Source organism: Mus caroli, unplaced genomic scaffold, assembly GCF_978045245.1.
Source record: "Mus caroli unplaced genomic scaffold, Mus_caroli_1 scaffold_7, whole genome shotgun sequence".
Classification (NCBI taxonomy): Eukaryota; Metazoa; Chordata; class Mammalia; order Rodentia; family Muridae; genus Mus; species Mus caroli.
In genome coordinates, this window is record NW_028227262.1 from 87678529 (window position 1) to 87689871 (window position 11343).

The following is an 11343-nucleotide window of genomic DNA, read 5'->3' on the forward strand; positions in this document are numbered from 1 at the left end:
CTTTTGCTCCTAAGAGCGTGGATTGACTTGTTCTGAAAAGATTATAAGTTACTGGCAAATACCTCCTTTCAAGTCCTGCCATAGGAGGATCATTCTCTTTGAAACTGACTTACACCTAAGGGACATTTTCAGATGTAGTGCAATAGTAAGACACTCCAGTAAGGAAAGGTTACATATGGCAAAATAAAACACTCTGATCATTGCTATAAACTGACAATAAACTTTGCACTGTGGCCTGGAAAACACTATAAAAAACCAAGCTATAAATACCCCCCAAGAAGTCCAACATGTCTAAGAATCTGGCGTATGGCAACGGGCCATAAGTAGTTGGCATCAAGAAATCCTGCAGTGACTACTGGAATGAAGCACACCTCTAGGAGCTGGAAATGCTTAGAAAGCCAGGAAGCAGGCTGTACTCTCAGCCATGCTGACAGACAAAAGGGCTCAGGAAATGGAGTCATTTCAGAAGAGGCCCAGGCTGTAGAGAAATATAGGTGATTGCTGAGAGAAGGGCTTGCTTTGATGGCAGGATGGGGAGACTAAGTCATTAACCAAGACATAGAGAAAACTTTCAGGGATACATAGATTTCATCTATAGGAAAGAAGCATAATTGAACAGGTTTATTATTATTATTATTATTATTATTATTATTATTATTATTATAACACCCAGAATGCTGGGCTAGAAAGCAGTTATATTTCCTACTGCACAGAAGAAATGTCCCTCAGTCAGGGCTGGGCTTAAGCAGAAGTTAAGATTTAAACAATTCTAGTAATAAAAACAGAATATGATAAATGTTGCTAAATAGGCTTCAAGGGAAATATCCAGTTAAGCAACCAACTATTTTTTCTTTGAGATTATTATTTATCTGATTTGACTTAAGCCAGTGGGGTTAAGCATATTGTAAAATATATGCATGTGTACAGATAGTCTAGTAAGAGTTTCAGGACAGCCAAATTTAACTATGTTCCTGGCATTCTATGATGTCAATCTGTAAGGACATTATCTGCTACACACACTGTAACATTGATTAACTCATCACTTAAATGGATGAACTGGTGGACAAAAGTTAAAACAAACTACATTTCCTCCTTTTGATGGGACAAGAACATGATTCACAACTGTATCTGAAGTCAACTTTTCTTGAGCAAGTCACTCAAAGCTCTGTGTAAAACCTCCAGAAGAGGAGCTGCACTTCTCCAAAACTGAAAGTGAATAGGGTGAACAACAGCCTATCTTTAGATGCATTCATCCTCAAAATGATATGTGCCATACCTTGCATTTTCATTAACAAATGAAAATGTACCGCAGAAGGAGTAAGAGGATTGAGAGGGGAGGCTGTTCAGGGTTTACGGTGTTTGAGAAACACAGTGAGACACTGGGAACATCAGCCTGGTGCATCCTCTGTCACTTCTTCTACCTGACCAAGAAGCCAGAGCAGCAGCATTGATGATGGGGGAAAGGAGATGAGTATGTACTGATGTCGCTGTGCCTGGTCAACCAGACACCGAAGAAATAGACCCCTAGGCAGTGAGACAGCTCAGAAGGTAAAGCATTTACCAAATAAGCCTGACTACCCATGGGGAAGGAGGAAACTGTCTCCACACAGCACATACATTACTGAATAATAGTTTACAATATACACAAATATATTATATAAATATGTTTTAAAGAGATGAACAGAATACATATCCTTTCAAAACCTCCTAGGCATGCTAGATAATAATTCTGCATCATGAAATAAAAAGCTCTGACTGACAGACTATAGTGGAAAGACATATCTGGTCTAGATAGCCTGGCAAGCCTTAATGGAGAGACCCAAACTTCCTCATTACCATTTGCATGAAATTGACTTTACAATGTTAGAAGAAATACATGACACAAGATACAAACTACTTTCCACACAGAAGTATCCAGTAAACATTCATCATAAATGTTGTTATTGTTGTTGGTAAAAGTATGCCTCATCATTTCCAAAACATAAACGAAGAGGTGCATGTGTTTATCAATGCTCTAGAGACACCATCGATTTTAAATCTTTCTTAAAAGGGCTTTCTTTGGAGGAAGAAGCTCCTTGGGGTGAGGGTATAAACCCTGCTCTTTTAAAATGTTTATTTACTTGATTGTATGTTTATAATGGTATGACTCAATGTATGTACGTATGTGACCCATGTGCATGAATACATCTGCAGAGATCAGAAGAGAGTGTTAGATACTTGGAATGGGAGTTGAGATACAATGGGGGTGCTGGGAACCATACTTGGGTCCTCTATAAGAGCAGCAAGTGCTTCTAACCAGTGAGCCACCTCACAAGCCACTAGACATGTAATTATTCGTTCATTTAGTCAACCAGTGTTTGCTGAATATCGATAAGGTGGGCACTGGTAACTTCTTGTAATTTGATATGGAAACAATTCCAAAAGATACATACAATTAAAATCTGCAGTATGTGCCACATAATAGAAGAACCCATATATAAAACAATACATAATAGGGCAATTGACTTAGCACAGAAAACCAAGAGAAGTAACTTACAACCGGATATCTGGATTAGAGAAGGGAGGGGAAAGAAGAGAGCCAAGTGAGGACAAGTGTTCTACTGAAGGAGATACAGGAAGTAAACACATGGACATGACTCAGGAAGGTGTGTAGATCTTATCTACCTTCACTGCACGAGTAGGGCTTTGAGACCATGCATTTATGATGCAGTGTGTATAAGTATTAAGTCCTGAAGCCACTTTCAAAGTTCTAAGTAATTTGGCCAAACAGCTTCATTTCCAGTCACTAAGAAGAAATATTTTTAACATTTTTAATATCATATGGATGATGTTTATAAACACAGATGACCACTATCACTTTTCCTTTTAATGTATTACACAGGCAAACAGTTTTTTTTAAATAATATTTTGTGGTTTACTGAAGTTGCAGATGGCTGGTTTTATGACTTCATATTTACCTTTAGCTTCAAAATAAAGCATGTTTCTTCCATGGATGTTTCCACTCGGCCTCTCCTTGTTCCTCCTGCTTCCCTCAGCCCACATTTCATTATTTATTGTTAACTGACACCCAGCATAGTAAAGATCATATGGCTGATAAAGGCTCATGTCGTTTATATAAAGCTAGTAGGTTTTGTCAGTACCCAGTAGGGAAATCACACAGAAGCTGTCAGTCATATAGTAGCCAAGGATACATTATCAAAATGATACACCTGTGACATCCAATCCAAAACCACACTGCAAAGAGATCAGCTGACAGAGAGACGGGCTGATCTATGCCTGGCTGGGCTGGATATCACTCCACTCACACATGATTATGAAGTCTGATTTAAGAGGCTTTTCCTTGGTGAGGGCATATCCATGCACTGTCAAAACATAGAGAGATGTGAAAATCTTTTAATTCAGCTAATCTGAAAGTAATTCCATTTGGTTATTGAAAGTCACGTGTAGTGTTTGTATAATTTCTTTACTGTCACTATAATATACTTCTGTGCTGTCATCTTAAATAGGCAGGCTTCAAGTCAACTCTACTGTTTACCTTTATGCTTGTAAAATGAAAAAAAATGCATTTTTAACATTCGATGTTTCTATAAAAATTCTCACTCACTTCATATACAGCCATTACATATAGGCTGTATCTTCGTAAAAGACTGTCAGGGTTCATTTTGTACCATAAAAATTACCACACACACACACATACACACACATACACACACACACACATACACATACACACACACAAGTATAGAATACTGATAGGTCATGCTACTATTAGTAATGCAATTTCCTGCTAAGAGATAGCAAAATGATCTTTGAAAGTATTCCTACTATTCTGAAAACTTCCCCACAGGCTGAAAATCATTGTACTATATTCATGGCAAGCCATGTAAAGGTGGCCAAAGTGTCATTTCACTACATGTAAGAACTTGAGATAAAATCGAATCTATCCAACAAATCTACCAAATGAATATGAGTAAATAAATTATTTAGTGGATATGCATATACAGGATAATAAAATGTTATGCATTCTATCGATGTTCATCAGCACTGTTGTCCTACACCTTATCTCTTCTTTAGGGAAGAGACCCAAGATGTTAAAGTAAGGAAGTAGTTACCACCCTAACATGAAGAGATGGTGTCCCACAGACTTTCTACTGTGCCTTAATGTGATGTGGAGACATGTAAACACCCAGTACCATTTCCCTACAAGTACTTCACTATTGTAGAAGACAAAAAATAAACTACTTATTATAAAACACACAGACTTAGCCAGTCAAGGGCAGAAATACTGACCACAAACTCCAAGAAGAGAAGTCATTAAACGTTTTCCATCAGAACAGGCCCAACTGGTCCAATATTTAACGATATCTAAATCTATTGCAAAGCAAACTTATCTTCCATGTCATCGTTACTGTTCTCTACGCCAGATTTGCATCTTAGATCTGTGGTCTTGTTATCCACAACCTACTAATCTTATGAGCCCTTTAATAAAAGACAAAGTCTCACCCACCTACTGATGTTTTTTCAGACAAAATATAGTACTAAATGTTACTGCCACTCTCTGAACCCCTGGACTCCTCACTAGACCTGTAATTCCATGCTATCATGGGGCTGTTAACTCTGTCTTTAAGTATTCACATCAGATTCCTTCAAACTGTCCATGTGTTCCTGAAGAGTAGAGTATATAGAAAAAAGTCCCTGTGTGTCTCAAGACAGGCTTTAATATGAGTATTATGATGAATAATAAAGTATGATAAAAAAGCAAATTACTACTGTTAGATCATAAATCTTTCATTTTCTACTTCTGGAATTTAATATCAACTAACATAGTACTAGAAAGAACTTTAAAATAAGAAACAATAACCAATTCCAATGACATTAAGAATATTCCATAAATATGACTTCCAGTATCACAGTAATGGAACTATATCTATGTTGTATGGTCAGAGTCCCACAAGACACTCCAGCATTGCAAATGCACATTGAACTAGCAGTAATTCATAGACAATAGATGGTGATAGATAGATAACATATAAATGTATCTATATATGTTCATATATGTGTATGTAATCAAACTCTTAACTCTATTCAAATGAACGAACTGTTAGGGAAAGCTCTTTAACCTGGGGCTTACCACACAAACATTTTTTTTTAAAAATCAAAACAGTTCTGGTCAGTCTCTTTAATTAAACGAGGTGAAGACAAATCACTCTAATAATAGGTTGACTGCTTTGTGTGTGTGTGTGTGTGTCTACCAAAGGTGCAGTCATATGTAATATGGAATTTCAGTCTTATTTAAAAAACAAAAACATTATATATGGCAGTCTTAAGGACAATTCAGCTTACAATTAATTGAAGCCATGTTCCACTGTCACAGTCCAGTCAGCAGTTATATAGAGACATAGTTTGCTTCTTCAAAGGGCATAATAAATTTGCTAAGGTACTCTGGTAGACACTGACCCAACTTGCATCTAAGCTTCAAATTATGACCCTGTAATTGGCACCTGTTTAAAGAAAGCACAAAGGGAAACCAAAACAAACTAATTATTCTATAGCCTAGATGAAGAGTACTACTCTAGGTTGTCCCCAGTAACTAGATTTAAAGAGTTTGTGTCGACATAAACTCACATAGCAACATCCTCCCAGGGGCTTTGAATAACACCTCTTCGTGTAAAATAGGTGAACATTCCTTGAACAGCCCTTATGGGAAGGGAAGAATGGAGGGTGTGTGTTTCATTTCAGAAGGAAAGTGCTCAACTGCAATGGTTTGACCAGTGAAAGCTGCTGAAAGCAAGCAGGTTTTCCGTCCTGTGGTCTTTGTGGGGACCTGAAGAGGTAAGAGGAACAGACAGCTAGGAGTCTCAGAAATGTCAGAGCAGGGGTTCATGACCTCCAAGGAGCACTTCTACCTGTACAGACCGGAGTCTATTTCAGACTTCCTTCTTTCGTTTTACAGAGCAGGTTCCAGAAGGGAAAAAAAAAAAAAAAAAAAAAAAGCAGAATTGCAGAATAGCTTCTAGTTCCAAGCAGGAGGGGCTCAGCGTACACAGAAGGAAACCCCACAACTCTGCCATAAATAGCCTTTCTTCTCACTCGGGATACTAGCCCCTTTGCATCAGCAAGGCACAGCCTCCTCTCAGAAGCACCATTCACAAATCCCTCGGTCGCCCCTTCGCGCACGCTCCCTAGGCGCTGGCACCGTGTGCGCGAGTCCCTAAGATTCAAGCCCAAAGGTGAGGGGCCTGACAGCCACCTGCTGTCAGCGCCGGGTTCACTTTCCGCCCGGGTGACCGGGCGCGAGAACACACGCAGGAGCACCCCACGCCCGCATCCCGCGATCCCGGGGTGCGCCACAAAGCAATCCGTCCACTCTGCGTGGCGGGCTCCGGAGGCAGGGGCGGTCGGCGTGGAGCTTCCGCCTGCCCCACCGCACCGTCCCCGCCCCGGCTCCGCAACCGGAGCCCGCGCCAACTCTACGACCGAGACCCCCGGGTTGCAGGAGCGGGCCACGCCGCGCAGTGCCCACGCCCGCCAGGCGAGTCCCCCCCCCAACCCCCCGCTGGGCCGGCGGCCGAGCCCGGGCGAGTCACCTGGTCGCGCTCAGTCCAGGCCCCACGCGAGTCCCGCGCACCGCGTCGCTACCTTGGAACTGCGGGCTGGTCCCGACGCGGCGTCCACTCTGGCTCGGCCGCTGTCTTCAGCACTCCTCCCGCCGCTCCCGCCTGCGCCACCGCGGCTGCTCCGCCAGAGCTTCGCAGTCAGTCATTCTGAGCGAGGATGGGAGCGGGCGGGGCGCGCGGCGGCCGCGGGTGGGCGGCGGTGTACGCAGCGGGGCCGCGGGGCGGCTGCAGCGAGCGCCTCCCGGGCAGGCCGCGCTCCTGGCGGCAGGAGGCGGCGCCGCGGCCTCGGAGCGGGTGACAGTGTCGGGCCGGGCGGGGGCAGCCCGAGGGCGGCGTCGGCCAACCGCGTCGCTGGCTTCCGCGCACGCAGCCTGGCGCGGCGACACGCGCACACCCGCGGCCGAATCGGGGGAGGGAGCGGAGCCCGCCGAGCGCCAGATCCCCGCGCCCTGAGAGTCGCCAGGGCAGTAAGGGGCGCGCGCGGCGGGACGCTGAAGAATGGGACAGCGCTGCGCCTGGGCTCTCTGTGACAGAGATACTGTCTTTTTCTTCCTGGAAATAGGAGTTATTGCAGTGTTCTGTCTGGGTCTTCCCGTGTCATCCGCCCCACGATCGTCTTGACAACTCTCTAGCTAACAAGGTAACAAGGAGCCGGCCTCCTTCCCTTTAAACAGGTCACGCCTCCCAGTAACCATTTGTGGCAGTGATTGTAAGAATGGAAACCTTGGGATTGGCTGGGAGTGGACTCCTCTGCCTACTCTTGCGGTCCTCAGTAGCATTCCAGAGTCCGGAACCAGCTTGACACCATTAGACTGGTGACCTCTTGAAGAAAATGTATCTCTTCAGAGATGGAAATATTTTTGATGCTTGGTGCAGTTGTTTACCTAATTCATTTCCCCGTGATCCTGTCTCCCCTTGCACTGCATCATATCCTTTAAGGTTGTACTGGGACCTGAACAATTTCCCATTCGTCCTCTTCTTCATTCCCATCCCTTATATTTATGCCTTTAGCAGATAGTACAACACATGGAAACCATTTAACTCTCGCAGAAACATTTAACCCATTCTGCTAGAATATGGGACCATTTCGAGGTACATAATATGTTCCTAAGGTCATACCTTAGAGTTTTTACTGGCACCTTTTAGAAGCTTCTTTCTCAAAGTTTAAGTTCTTCATGCCTGGTGTACTACTTTGTTTGGAAGCAGCCAGCATGCGTGCGAAAGTCTAACAGCCTACGCTTCAAGTACGTGTGCATATTTGTATGCATCTTCTGGTTAATCTGTCTGACTCCTACGATGTGGCTGTGGAGGTTGGGTGTACAAGAAGTATACCTTTTGAATGAATATGATTGTGGGTGTTATATGTTCTTCTGTGAGAGTATCTCTGCTATATGTTTATTATTATTATTATTATTATTATTATTATTATTATTATTATATAACAAAGCAAGACACTCAGAAGGGTGGTGATAGCAAAATTGATGCTGCATTTTTCTTCTTGTGTGGGGTATGGCAAGTGCATATTTAACATTCGTCAACATGCACGTGTAAGGGTTTGTGTTTCTTTGACGTCTGTGTTCATATGTGTGGCTGAAAATATGTGCATTTCATACCTCTCTGTGCGTACTCTCTGCCCACCTTGTTGAAACATGATGCCTTCATTTCTAGGTACTCAGGCTAGAGCACATAGAATTTTCAAGAGATTCTGTGTGGTGAAAGGCCCAGGGCTATGTGTGTTATCACACCCATGGGGGGGGGAGTGTCCTGGGGGTCGCCAGGTCAGTATAGGGTCAGTACAGGTCATCACTCTTGCACAAGCAGCACCAGCCACTGAGCCATCTTCCCAGCCTCAAGCCTTTTAATTTACCTTTCTCGAGTAAATGTTGCCATACCCAACTCTCCCATGTCTCCTGCAATGAGTCTGTTAAGAGTTGTTCAGACATATCAAGTCACATAAAGAAAGGACACAACAAGGATGTTCACTCTGCTTGCTGCCCTTCCTCAGAGCTTTAGACAATTGTTAATAGGCTGACCTAAAACTCTCTCCAGTGCCACGTCTCTTTTCTTTCACGGTGTAAGAAAGCCTTACAATCTGATCACTTTTAGGAATGGGCAAGGACTTTTTAAAAAATCTGAAAATACTCAAAGCCATGGATGGAAAAGTTACGAAAGTTTGTACCACAGTCTTCAGTGGGAGAAATCTGTGATTACTGCAAAAGGCAATTTTGAAAAGAAGTTATTTCTAAACATTTTCAGCTCATGAGTTACAAGCTGTAAAGAGACATTTTTAAAAGTTCTGTTCATTTTTTGAAGGACAGTGCTTGATGATGCTGGCTAAGTTCTGACCATTTAGTGGACTTGGTACTGTTTATTTCATTATGGTCAGTAATGATTATTACTCTATAATACATACTTCAAAATTATAGGAGATATTCCAGGGCATTTTGGTAACCACAACTGACAGCAGTTTTCACACTCACAAATTGCATTCCTAATTGGTGAGAACCATGGCAATCTGTCAGTTGCTGTTTTCATTAAGACACAAAAGCTAACATTTCCTTATTTTATGAAATTTTCCCAAATAAAGATTTGAATTCACGTGCACTGGACTAAAAAACATATGGAATATGTGCCTGAAAACACACTTCTGAAAAGTGGATTCATTTTCATTATTTTTTATTTTTCTTTAAAAAACAAAAAACAAAAACAAAAAACAAACCCTCCATGCTAGAAATATCGTTTATGAATTCTAATGGACACTTGAGGAAGTTGGTAAATGAATTATTCTCTTTTAAGATTGCCTCATCTTTCAAGTGGAATTTCCCAGTTGCAGTGCGTTCAATGTGATAATTTTTGTTGTGATAGAAAAACAGAAAGTTAATGACTCCTTCCAGTTTGTTCGTTTTCATCTCTTATGTGCATGCTGCTGTTAGGTTCCCAAGTGTATCTAACTGGCAAGTTGAATGAAGATTTGGCATTGCAGCCTTTGATGAAAGCAGAAAAATTAGGTTGCCAGTTACATATGTGCTCCTTATGTGCACTGCATTCCGACCAGTAATGAGCCAAATTAGGCATTCCTACGTAGCACCGCTAAAACCTAGAAGTGGGGTTCAGAAAAAATAATAGAGGTGTTTTTTTCTTTCTTTCCTACCCAGCTACTAGCTATAAAATAATTTAGAAACTGAATTAACTTTACTGTATTTACAAAACTATGTGGATAAAGAACTGGTGATATGGGTGAGTAGCCAAATGCTCTCTACCTGGCATGAGAGCCTGAGTTTCATCCCCAGCATCCCCATAAAAGCCAGGAACAGACAGCAGTGCACACCTGTAATCCTGCTGCTGAAGAGGGAAAGACAAAAGGACCTTAGGGCTTGCTGGCCAGCCTGGCAAGGGAAATCTTTGAGCTGTGGTTCAGTAAGGGACCCTGTCTCAAAAAAAAAAAAAAAAAAAAAATGGTGAAAAGTGAGTGAGGGAGACACCTAGCATTAACCTCTGGCCTCCACATGCACACAGACACATGCACACCCCAAAATTTAAAGAATTTTGCATCTCTTTCTTTAATCTTTCCTAGGTGTTGTTCTTTATGATGGCTGCTATCCCGTGAAAGTTGCCAATGGGTAACTGAGGAGAAGAGAAGCAATTCATGCTGAGCAGGACTGGATGAGAAACTGGATCAAGATTGACTCAACTGCAGTTCTGGGACCAGAAAACACCAAAATTGTAGTCTTAATGTGGAAGTACATTGATTGTGGTAATCATCCGGATAATAAGGCACAGAAGACAAGAAAAATTATTTTTTTTCCTAAGCATACTTGTGATAACTCTTGCTTAGTAATGTGTGCGTGTATGTGAAAAGACAGAGAAAAGGGAAGAGAGACGGGAAGAGAGAGGGGGAGGTAATTACCATGTTTGATTAATTTAGTTCATCTAAGCACAATATTTTTTTAATTTACCAAATTAGTGAGTATATCTGTTAATATTATCTATGTCCAAAAAACTGGGCTTTGAGTTTCCTATTGTATATGGTCCTAGCACCTACATGGTAACACATATTTCATTCAAACACACAGTTGTTGACACACTGAAAAGCATCATCTAAATTACCCCTAAGAACAGTATCTTGATAAAATTTGAAAGTAACCTAAACATATGTATAGATATAAATATAGCAATAGCAAGAATAAAACTGAAAAGAGAACATATTTGTACTACTTGAATATATAATAAGCAAACAACACTAATAAAAGAGTCTGAGCCACATTAAACCAGTACTCTGGGAAGCTGGAAACTGGTTTTACCATCTGTCAGCTTCTATACTGGCAGCATCACAAATGAGACCTCTTTTGAACAAAACATCACAGCAGGAGCCACAGACATGTGAATTGTAATTAACACGTGAAAATGCATTTCATAGCTTTTGTCATTTATAGAAAACATATTGTGAAATTTTGATTTATAAAATTATATCAAATTTAAGCCATTTTAATTTTCCAAACCTATACACTATTTCATCAAAACTTTGGCCTTTACCAACAGTGAGTTTTCCTTAGGTCTGGTTCATTCTTTAATGAGGATCAATTATTTCCTAATCATTCAGGTACAGAAGATGAACAAAAGTATAAATCTGCTGAGGACAAATAGTATTGTTTTACATTTATTTAATAGTATTTTCTACAATAAAAACCATTTTCTATAATAAAAAGGTATATTCCCGGCCAGTCGG

General features: G+C 41.3%; 1 protein-coding gene and 1 pseudogene across 4 annotated transcripts in view; one reads left to right on the plus strand and one right to left on the minus strand.

Annotated features, from left to right (window-relative positions):
• The window catches only part of Ccser1 (coiled-coil serine rich protein 1), a 1169843-nt gene extending 1163068 nt beyond the window's left edge, over window positions 1-6775 (minus strand). For 3 of the 4 annotated variants that reach the window (XM_029478490.2, XM_085840568.1, XM_085840567.1), the window contains exon 1: window positions 6640-6775. The gene's annotated coding sequence lies outside the window, so the exon portion shown is untranslated. Of the gene's footprint in view, window positions 1-6587 lie in introns of all 4 variants that reach the window. The other variant, XM_021165504.3, reaches the window with a different exon arrangement.
• Window positions 1-7238, plus strand: part of LOC147003970 (uncharacterized) — a 108308-nt pseudogene extending 101070 nt beyond the window's left edge.
• Window positions 7239-11343: the final 4105 nt, after the last annotated feature.